This window comes from Barbus barbus (genome assembly GCF_936440315.1).
Source record: "Barbus barbus genome assembly, chromosome: 32".
Lineage (NCBI taxonomy): Eukaryota > Metazoa > Chordata > Actinopteri > Cypriniformes > Cyprinidae > Barbus > Barbus barbus.
This window is the reverse complement of record NC_136760.1, coordinates 17,440,877-17,452,427: the sequence shown is the minus strand read 5'-3', so window position 1 is coordinate 17,452,427 and position 11,551 is coordinate 17,440,877.

Here is an 11,551-nt window from a genome sequence, read left to right as displayed (position 1 = left end):
TTAGATTTGGTCACATGCATCATATGTGTTGATAGAAGAAGTTCTCATTGACTCACTGAAGTGGACAGCACATGGTCGATACTGATTTAGTTTTGTGGTTGCATTTAAGTGATTAAAAGGACAGTTAATCTAAAATCGAAACTTTTGTCATCAGTGAGAGTCGTATGACAGTCTGTAGGGAAAAAGATTCAATGAGAGCGAATGGCGACATCTTCTATTGTTTCCACAGAAGAATAAAAGTCAAATAGGATTGGAACAACTTGAGTAAATAATGAAAGCATTTTCATTTTTGAGTGAACTATCCCTTTAAATTAATTTCATCCCTACATAAGTGCAGTGGACCTATTAGACAGCATTTTTGGGCATCATATGCATATGCAGTATTAAAGAGCACCAACTGAGCTGACTCAGAACACACCTATGAAGTCCAAAAATGCTGCACGTGCCTGTGAGTTTAGAGACCGGTGTCATCCAGCATGTTCCATTACAAATGGTGTGTAAGAACAAAGGCACCAGGTTTTCAGTCAGTTAGTTGCAACATTAGTTTTGATTTGTGCTTTTTTTCTTTTAATGCTATCCTGGCTTAACTGTATAAATCTTGTGAGATTATGCAATTCCAGTGAATGTTATTTTGTAAATGATCATTTCATGTAATTTAATATTCTAAATCCCTTCTCATCATAACATGCCTATTATCAGAGCACTTTTTGGTTCAGTGCAAGGTTGTTTTACTGTGGTTTAGACAAAATGCTGTAAAAGTTGATTGTTGTTTTTGTGTTTATATATGTGGTGCACATTGGTCGGTTTTGTGATGTTGCATGCATCATACAGTATGAGCTGTGAGATGAGTCTAATTTCAGATTTGACTGTAATTACATATACTATTTTAAAATGGTTAAACTCCTCTAATGCTGAATGATAATCATTTCAAATCTAGTTCCTTTCATTTCTATTTGATTGGCAGTTACCCACTTTAAACGTGTATAATTTAGTCAATGATGGCTGTCGCTGAGAAGAGCTGCTCAGGCCCATTAGGGGGCCCCTGTGCTTTTATGCACTACATGAGTGGCCCTCATGGGGGTCATCAGTCAACACGCGCCCCGCACTCCACAGAGAGAAGTGCGTGTGTGGTGTGTTGGTAAAAGCCTGGGAAAATGAAATGAGGGGCTCTCAGTGGTGGTGTAACCTTTCTGACTGATTTCATCATGTGGGTCAGGTTGTTCTTACACAACGTGATTGTAAAGCTGTTTTAAACCTCCTCTACGAGAACGTCACTCTGAGCTTTTACCGCTGGGGGCGGGGGTTTGGAAAAGATTGGATTTTTATCAGCTTGTGCGATTATATTTTTCTCTGGGGCTGAGTGGAAATGCTGGGTGGTGTTTGGTTTGGTTGTTAATGGGGAGAAGGTTGCAGGTTGGCCATAGAGCCGCTTTTAGATTGCGCTCACGATTGTAAATGATTGCATGCTGCTTCTGTACGAAAGAGACCAGTAGAACAGTGCAGCACGTTTATCACACTGTGATGCCCAAAAATTGATCTCATAGTACTGCAACAAATCATCTAATGTTAGATAAAACTGAATACGTATTTCTATAGAAATGCTTTCTTGTGTTCTTTAGGTCATTGCACACGGAGTCTAAAATTTTCACACATTAAAAAATAAATACGACCTCATGTTGGGTCAATCACGTTTACACACTGCCTCCAAAACGTAAAAATTTCATTAAAAAAATTTGTACGAGGTTTGATGTTCTGCGTTTTCGCATCTGTAGCAAGCATTTTGATAGGTAAGGGTGACGAATACGACCCCCCCCCCCACCCGAAAAAAACGCATACGAAAATTTCAGACTCTTTAGGCATGTTTCTTAGTTGAAGTATTTTGTACGGTGGCTGAGAGAGCTCAATGTGCTGCAGATAGATAAAACGCCTGCAAATAAAGAAAACAACTTCCTCAAGTTTACAACACACACGCTGCAAATGTTCACAACACAACCAAACAAAGAAACATGCTGCAAATAGACAAAACGCTTGCAAATAAAGAAAACAACTTTCGGCAATTTGACAACACACATGCTGCAAATGCTCACAACACAGTGTTTTGAGCATTTGCACTACCTGCTGTCAAACTGATGAAGATGTTTTCTTGATTTGCTGGTGCTTTGTCTATTTGCATATGTTTTCTGAAGTTGCAGCGCGTTGAACTCTCTCGGCCACCGTAATTTTGACCTAATGACTGAAACTTATTAAAAGAAACATTTAAACAATAATTTAAAAAAGCATTAATTCATTTATTTGTTTATTTATTGCAAAACAATATGATAATAATACAAAAATGTACATGCATTTTTACTCTTATTATTAAAAAATGTTTTTGAACAAATAAACTGTCACACAACAAATGGATACAACTGGATTCATTTTCAATAGAAATATTATCTTGTTTACATGATAATGTATCCTAGGGCTGGGCGATATGGCTGAAAACTGTATCACGATATCAGTGTTTCATATCGGTCGATATCGATAATTATTGATATATTTTTTAAGGTGGTACATCAAGTTCGTGGTATTACCAGTCTTGGCGTGGACGACGGTCTTGCATAATTTGCAGACGACATTTGGTCTGACTACGGTCAGACTTATAATATCCAAAAAACTGCCATACTGGCGAGCTGACTTTCTCTTTTATTTACAATTTCCTCGCTTGCTGCGGCACTCATTTTCTGCTTATGAAGAGGAATCCAGCAGACCAGCCAGGTCTGGCTGCAGACATGCACTCTCAGCCGCGCGTGCGCACTTAGACACGAGACAACGATATGGCGCAACCAAACATGATACTGTTACATGATTGGCTGTTAGCGTGTCACTCCCTACGTTGCTAGGTTACCAGAGAGCGAGTGCCTTTGTTAATGCAACCAAACTTGCTTCGCAACTTTTCTTTTCTTCCGACGAAGAATAAAAAATATCGAACGTTTTATCGAACACATTTTTTATTGATATCGTTCACGGGTCTATCGCGATATATATCGTTATCGTTTTATCGCCCAGCCCTAATGTATGCTAGTTTAAGCATTTTGAATGACCTGAACCTTTTAGAGAAAACAGTTAAATAAGAATTTGAAAAAAGTTTTATTTAATAATAATAATGTTACTTGTCCATTACACAAATATGTATATTAAAATATTTGTGCTATTATTTATATTTATATATAAAAAAAAAAAAAAAAAAATTATATATATATATATATATATATATATATATATATATATATATATATATATATATATATATATATATATATATATAAAAGAATTATAATTTTTTATTTATTTATGTTTCATAATAAAACATAATAATATAATAATAGAAACAGTATGTAAATGATTACATAATAAAATACATAGTTTAATAATAATAAAGTACATACCTTTTAAGTTTAGTCTGATTTTTTTGTTGCTTTTTGTTTGTAGATGTGACACATTGATTAACAAGACAAATTAAAAATGGAACTTAAATTTCAAGAGGGTTTATCAACCTGACATAATAGTTGGATGTTTTGAGGCTAGATGAGGCTGCAGTGGAGGTAATTAATTTCAGGAGATGCGTCATTTGAATTTCTCCAGGCAGTTGTAACAAAACACAATTTACATGCATGCCATTCTTATACCCTTTTTTCATGTGGCATATACTCCATGCCAAAGCGAGAAAAACAGCACTAAATCTAGACAGAGCTGGAGATGATATAGTGAAAGTGAGACAGTGACACAGCGTCTTGAGTGCTCTATATCTTTTTGTTTTATTTTTCCTTTGCTTGTCCTTGACACCTTGCATTCTGTCTACCCTTGTCTACTAATGACATTTTGTTGCATGAAATGTTGGGATGTCAATGCAGTTAAATACAAAGTAGTGCTGGGTACTGTCAACTATCTTATAGGCAGGCTTTTTCATGGATCAGAAATGGTCTTTGTTGTAGCCGATGACACAGCCGAAGTGGTTGATTACATATTTTAAGTTATGTAGTTAATAACAGAATTACTTATTTTACATACAGTATATAAGGGATTTTTCTTTTGATTGTCTAAGTATCTGGAGTCTAGTGAATTTGACTGAGTTTTAAACTTCAAAGTGCTGTGCAAGACAGTCTACCTAAAAGGGATAATTCACACCAAAATGCAAATTCTGTCAATAATTACTAACCCTCATGTTGTTCTTGTCACAGCCACTTCTGTTATAGTTCTAAACCCGTGAGACCTTCGTTCATCTTCTGAACACAATTTAAAATATTTTTGATGAAATCCAAGAGCTCTCTGACAGCAAGGGAACTACCAAGGTCAAGGCCCAGAAACGTAGTAAGGACATTGTTAAAATAGTCAATGTGAAATCATTGGTTCAACCTTAATTTTACGAAGCTACGAGAATACTTTTTGTGCACAGAGAAAACAAAAATAATTACTTTGTTCAACGATTTCTTCTTTCCAGGTCAGTCCACCATTATTCATGAGAGTACCACTATTAATGACAGAATTAATGACAGAATTTTCATTTGTGGGTGAACTATCCCTTTAACTGAATTAATACCTGATTTAGTTAGTAAGGGATTGTTAGGAATGTAACCAGTTTGGTGCAGTTACCATCAGTTCTGAGTGCTTGGATGTGAAGGCTTCCACAGACTACCACTGTCTGACATACTTTACTGGGTCTGTTCTGTGGTACAAGATTTATAGATTTTTGACACAAATTTCACGATTCAGTTCAATTCTCATTCACAAGCTTGCAATTCGATTTGATTTCGATTAAATATTGATTATTTTGGATACATATCAGGTACAGTACATGCCAAATTTTCTCAAGGAAAAAAAATCTCTCAACTAATGCTGTAAAATATTCTGTACATGAGAGACAACTGGTAATACATTACTATAATTTTGAAGGTTAAATTAACTGATTTGTATACAACCACTTCAATTACACTCAATGAAAGTTTTGTAACTATAAAGTTACAATTACATAACATTTCTACTCCAATCTGTTTTTTTTTATATAAACATTTAAATGGTAACTACATAAAAACTTGACGGATTTATACAAACATAAATTAAACATTGAAGGAAAGTAAAAATTGTAATTAATGTTATATAGTGCATATATTTACCACAATGTTTCTTTCTAGAGTTCATTTTTTTCTAGCTGATTAATGCGTTAATGGTCACAGAATGTTATTTTCTGAGGTAAATGTGACATTGTTTACAAGCTATTATATTTTTGTCTTAGCGTGGTTTAAACACTGATTGAGAGATTACATGGATACGGATTTCAGTAAGTTGTACTCTTTCTTTTAACTTGCCTTCGGATGTTCATTTATGTTTATTTTGTCCTGAAACTGGTATTAAAGCGGAAGCGATGATCAGTTCACATGCGCTTTGCGCCGTTGCTTCTCTTGAACTGAGGCTCTACAGCGATCTGTCACTCACATTAAACCGTGCCAAAATGGCATTTATTGTTTGAATACTGTAATACAATGGACAGAATTTGAAATCTAAAATCTGATACTTTGTCTAACAAAGCACAAAGCTTATTGTGATTTATTTGATGGTAGGTGCGCTACAATGTTCCGTTCATTAACTGAAAACAGGCTAGACTAGTCGATTCAATATTGTTTCATAAAAATGAGAATTTATTAAAATCGGGAAATCTCTGCTCTGTGTCCAAATTTGTCAGTCTAGAATAATTTATGGTCATATTTGAGCATGAAGCAATTCTCCATTTTGTCCAGGGAAGAGTTTTAATACAATGTCAAGAGGGGCCGTTTCAGAAACAATGGGAGCCACCTCTTCACCAGACATGTAATTGAACCAGAGTTTTGAGAGCTAAATTACTTTGGTTATATTCATGAAGTAATAATAGTGTTCTCATAGTTTGTCTTGACATGCTTGCTTTGCAGAGACGTTTCAGAGGGTTGAAGACAGCATGGAGAATGAACTTGGGTCTTCCCCATTGTCGGCTATGTCTATTTCAAGCTCCACATAACCCACTTACTGAGAAACCACATTCTGCCTCCTATAGTAAGTTTTGAAGGAGAGAGCGAGAGAGAATGTGAGAGAAAGTCAGAGTGAGAGCGGGAGAAAGGGACACGATCAGTCTTCTCACACAGGGCTGTGTTGTGTAAGATGTGTCCTCATAGCGCTCATCATCTCTCTCCTGTTGAGCCTGGGGTGGATCATGTTTTTACCACAGCTTTCTAGCTTGGGCTTTTGGTTTGTGGTTCACTATAGGACACCAGAGATGGTGTGACTCCACTGTATGTGGTTTGGATGCTGATCATAAGCCCCAGGAGATTTAGCCATTTGTATCTAATAGGGGATATACAGAATATGAGTGTCTGTCCACTTAGCTGATTGCTGTTCATCTCTACAGTTTGTCAGGTCCAAATTTGACAGACTGCTTTGTCAGTGGTTGGTGGTAACAAATTTATTTGAATTTGAGTAAGTTGAATTTTGTTTGAATTAATGTTTGAATCTACCTAAATGCGTTGAACATAACTAATGCGCTAATCATTCGTTATCCAGCTTCACCTCCAGAAGAAGTGAGTATAAGGTTTTTTTTATGAATCTTTGCAAATTGCCTTTCCTAATAACGAAGACTATAGAAATACAACGATGCTTCACCCCTATAGGGTAGAGTGGGGGAAAATGCCCCCCTACTGTTTTTCCCAAAATAACCACAAGATAAAGTCAAGATTTTTTTTTATTTTAACTATGAACTACATTGACGAGAGAGATGTAGAAGTGTTCACTATGAAACCTACACTGGTGATATACTGGAGAGAAAACTGATTTCACAGTAAATTATCTAACTTTCAACATTAAGAAAAATAGGGATTTAAAGCTTGTTGTTTTGTAGAACATCACAGTTATATATGATATGAGAACAGTAGGGCCTGTAGATAGGGAGTAAGTGTTATTTAATAAAACTATAATTATATTTTCAGAATGACATCATTTTTTTCTAAAACATAGTTTGTGGGGTAAAACGCCCCCAGGGGGCAATGGGCAATTACTGTAGTTATTCTGTTCTGAACATCAAATTGCTTTTTTGCTGTCATCTAATGTTCACTTAAAAGTAAGACTGAATATTTGAACTATCCTGTTAAATGTAATCTTTAGCAAATCTCAAAATAACCAGGCCTGGTATTAGATATTAGGTTTTTGGAGTTTTCTTTAAAATTTCTATATATATATATATATATATATGCACAGTGCCCTCCAAAAGTATTGGAACAGTAAAAGACAAAATTGCTCTGTTGGCTGTGGAGCCAAGACATTTGCAAATATGATTAAAAGATGAATATAAGACTACAGAATGTCACATTTTATTATTGGGCGATTCAACACATAGATGTTTTACCAGCTAAGAAGTTCAGCACTTTTAGAGTTTCATCCCTCTATCTGATGTGAGCATAAGTATTGGAACAGTTGCCTCACAGGTCTTTCTAAGTGATCAGCTGTGTCCTGTTGCATTAATTCTTCAGATATTAAAAGCAGGGAATGTGTTGTATCAGTTATATCCATTACTTCTGTATTCTGAATCTTGCATTCGATGATGACACACACAAACCAGGGTGAAGATGAGGGAGCTGACTTTGAGAGAAAAGCAAGCAATTTGGATGCTAAAAGAAAAGAGGAAGTCAATTAGAGCTATAGCAAAAACAAAGGGCATGGAGAAATCAAGAGTTTGGAAACCACCAACAACCAACAATGATCTGATTGGCTGAGAAAACAACAGTAGTTGATGAGAGACAAATCATAAAAGCTGTGAAAATGAACCCTAAAAGATGTGTCTGTAAAATCACCAACAACTTCCATAAAGCTGGGGTGATGCTCTGACAATCTACTGTCCTCAGGAGACTTTGACCCAGAATTACAGATGCTACACAGCAAGATGCAAACCTCTGACCAGCACCAAAAATACAAAGGCAAGATTAGAGTTTGCAAAAAAGCACAAAGGTGAGCCAGAAGAGTTTTGGAACTGTGTTTATGGACTGATGAGACAAAGATGTAACTTTATCTAAGTGAAAGGAAAGCAAAAATGTGGAGCAAATGATCCCAAGCATACAGCCTCATCTGTAAAGCATGGTGGAGGTGTTGTCGTGGCATGGGCATGCATGGTTGTCTCTGGAACAGGCCCTCTCAATTTTACTGATGTCTTAATGTATGATGACAGTAGCAGAATTAATTTGGAAGGGTACAAAACCATCTTGCCCACCAATATTCAAGAAAATGCCACGAGATTCATTGGGAAGTGCTTAATATTGCATCAGGACAATGACCCAAAACACCCTGCCAGTTCAGTTAAGGAGTTTATAAGGGCAAAGAAATGGAAAGTCTTAGATTGCCCAAGTCAATCTCCAGATTTAAATCCGATTGAACATGAATTTCACCAGCTGAAGAGGAGAGTAAAGGCAGAAACTCCCCAAAACAAGCACCAATTGGAATTGGCTGCATTTAAGGCTGGGAAAAGTATTTCAAAGGATGAGACCAAGAGTCTGGTGATGTCTATGGGTCACAGACTCACTGCTGTGATTGTGCGCAAGGGATATAAATAATAGCTTTCAATCTTTTATATCTGCCTTATGTTCAACTGTCCCAATACTTATGCTCACATCAATGAGTGGGATGAACTCTAAAAGTGCTGTTCTTTTTATTTGGTAAGACATGTATGTGTTGAAATGGCTAATAATAAAATGTGACATTCTGTAGTTATATTTATCTTTTATTCATATTTGTAAATGTCTTGACACCACAGCCAACAGAGCCATTTTGTCTTTACTGTTCCAATACTTATGGAGGGCACTGTATGTATACACTCACTTAAAGGATTATTAGGATCACCATACTAATACTGTGTTTGACCCCCTTTCGCCTTCAGAACTGCCTTAATTCTACGTGGCATTGATTCAACAAGGTGCTGAAAGCATTCTTTAGAAATGTTGGCCCATATTGATAGGATAGCATCTTGCAGTTGATGGAGATTTGTGGGATGCACATCCAGGGCACGAAGCTCCCGTTCCACCACATCCCAAAGATGCTCTATTGGGTTGAGATCTGGTGACTGTGGGGGCCATTTTAGTACAGTGAACTCATTGTCATGTTCAAGAAACCAATTTGAAATGATTCGAGCTTTGTGACGTGGTGCATTATCCTGCTGGAAGTAGCCATCAGAGGATGGGTACATGGTGGTCATAAAGGGATGGACATGGTCAGAAACAATGCTCAGGTAGGCCGTGGCATTTAAACGATGCCCAATTGGCACTAAGGGGTCTAAAGTGTGCCAAGAAAACATCCCCCACACCATTACACCACCACCACCAGCCTGCACAGTGGTAACAAGGCATGATGGATCCATGTTCTCATTCTGTTTACGCCAAATTCTGACTCTACCATCTGAATGTCTCAACAGAAATCGAGACTCATCAGACCAGGCAACATTTTTCCAGTCTTCAACCGTCCAATTTTGGTGAGCTCGTGCAAATTGTAGCCTCTTTTTCCTATTTGTAGTGGAGATGAGTGGTACCCGGTGGGGTCCTCTGCTGTTGTAGCCCATCCGCCTCAAGGTTGTGGGTGTTGTGGCTTCACAAATGCTTTGCTGCATACCTCGGTTGTAACGAGTGGTTATTTCAGTCAAAGTTGCTCTTCTATCAGCTTGAATCAGTCGGCCCATTCTCCTCTGACCTCTAGCATCAACAAGGCATTTTCGCCCACAGGACTGCCGCATACTGGATGTTTTTCCCTTTTCACACCATTCTTTGTAAACCCTAGAAATGGTTGTGCGTGAAAATCCCAGTAACTGAGCAGATTGTCTTGACCAGGACCACACCCCTAAATGCATTGAAGCAACTGCCATGTGATTGGTTGCTTAGATAATTGCATTAATGAGATATTGAACAGGTGTTCCTAATAATCCTTAAGGTGAGTGTGTATATATATATATATATATATATATATATATATATATATATATATATATATATATATATATATATATATATATATATATATATATATATATATATATATATATATATATATATATATAATACACACACACACACACACACACACACAATAATATTTTATATTTTGCCCGTAATAATTATCAGCTTCCAGTTAATGTTTGGAAATATCTTCATTATATTGACACTGTTTTCTAGAAGCTAGATATCTGCATTGGCCATCAAAAACCTAAATTGTTTAATATCTTTAACATTTTATTTTTAGTCTTAATGTAGTTCTCGTGGCACAAGAGGCTGAAAAAACAATGACGTGTGCCAAAACGTGTACATACATCAACAATTACCCAAAAGTGCAGAGCAGACAAAATTACCAAAAATAGCCACCCCTACTATCCAGTGCAAAAAAGTCGATTTTGAAAAGAGTGATTTTTTTAGGGAGCTAAGTGGAGATGCAGCGAGCTCAATGAGGGGCGATGTTGAATGTGTCATACTCCTGGAACTGTATATGCAACCCGCTGAGACTGCCTTTCTAATGACTCTCTCACTATCACTGCGTTGACATGGTAACCTGTGTCACTTCAGGGGGTGCGACCTCCCCACTCAATCCATATTCTTTTTCCCATGAGCAGATGCTGGTGGCTTGAAGACCCTCGTGTTAATGCAGGTGAGGTATGGCCAAAATTGCTGCCATCTTCAGATCACGGCACAGTATATGTTGTACCAAATTTCAAAGCAAGTCTCCTGTTTGATTTTTGCAGAAATGGAGAAAATGAAGGCTGTGAAACTGAGGCTGTAGGGTCAGCACGACATTCAGTCTTAAGTTATTTGCACAAACCATACATTTTGTCCTATCAAAATGGTGTAAAGATTGTTTTTTATTAGTGAATAGGTTTTCAATTCTGTCTGAAAGGCTAACAATTATTTTCATGTGATGGCTAATAACTGATAAATGTCAGATATGAAAATTTATACTATGTTGTGTAAATGCCAGAAAAATAAAAAGCTAAAAAGTTAATTTAGACATTACAACATTGTAATGTGCACACACAGTACAGTATGAGAAATTAATTAAGATTTGCAAAAGTGGTAAATATATTATACTGTATATTAAAGGACCCAAAGGTCACCCAAAAATTAAAATTTGTTAAATATTTACTGGCCCTCGGGCCATCCAAGATGTAGACGAGTTTGTTTCTTCAGATTTGGACAAATTTAACTTTACTTTACTTGCCAACAGATCACCAGTGGATCATCTGCAGTGAATGGGTGCCATCAGAATGAGAGTTAAAACAGTTACACAAACAATTCAAGCCTTGTGAAGAGAGAACTTTTGAAAGAAACAAGTCCATTATGAAAGTGTTTTAACTTAAATCATTGCTTCTGGCCAAAAAAAGTGTCCATAATCCATAATAACTATTCCTCCAGTGAGAAAGTCCATCACCTGCTGTCTCCTCACATTAAAATGATTATCTTTTTTCATGTAAATGGTGCTTGATCTGTGCATATTCTCTCCTGATTCTTCACTGTAAAAAGCAATATAT